This window comes from Moschus berezovskii, chromosome 11 (assembly GCF_049115385.1).
Source record: "Moschus berezovskii isolate FMDL1 chromosome 11, NW_MosBer_1.0, whole genome shotgun sequence".
In the NCBI taxonomy this organism is placed as follows: domain Eukaryota; kingdom Metazoa; phylum Chordata; class Mammalia; order Artiodactyla; family Moschidae; genus Moschus; species Moschus berezovskii.
This window is the reverse complement of record NC_142470.1, coordinates 105,179,855-105,180,164: the sequence shown is the minus strand read 5'-3', so window position 1 is coordinate 105,180,164 and position 310 is coordinate 105,179,855.

The window sequence follows — 310 nt, the reverse complement described above, 5'->3', positions numbered from 1 at the left end:
GCTTGGAGTATAGAGATGCATAAAGTTCAGAAGGGGGAGACTCCACCCTCTGTGGGTTACAGTTTAACACTTTTCAACACTCCAAAAGGAAATCCTGCACCATTTATCAGACATTTTCTTTTCTAACTCCCCTCCCATCCTTGTCCCTGGCAGTCACTAATCTATTTTCTATCTCTATGGATTTGCCTATTCTGGACATTTCATACAAATTGAATTATACGATATGTAACATTTTGTGTCTGGCTTGCTTACTTAGCATAATGTTTTCAGGGTTCATCTATGTTGTAGCAGGTATCAGTATTTTATCCTT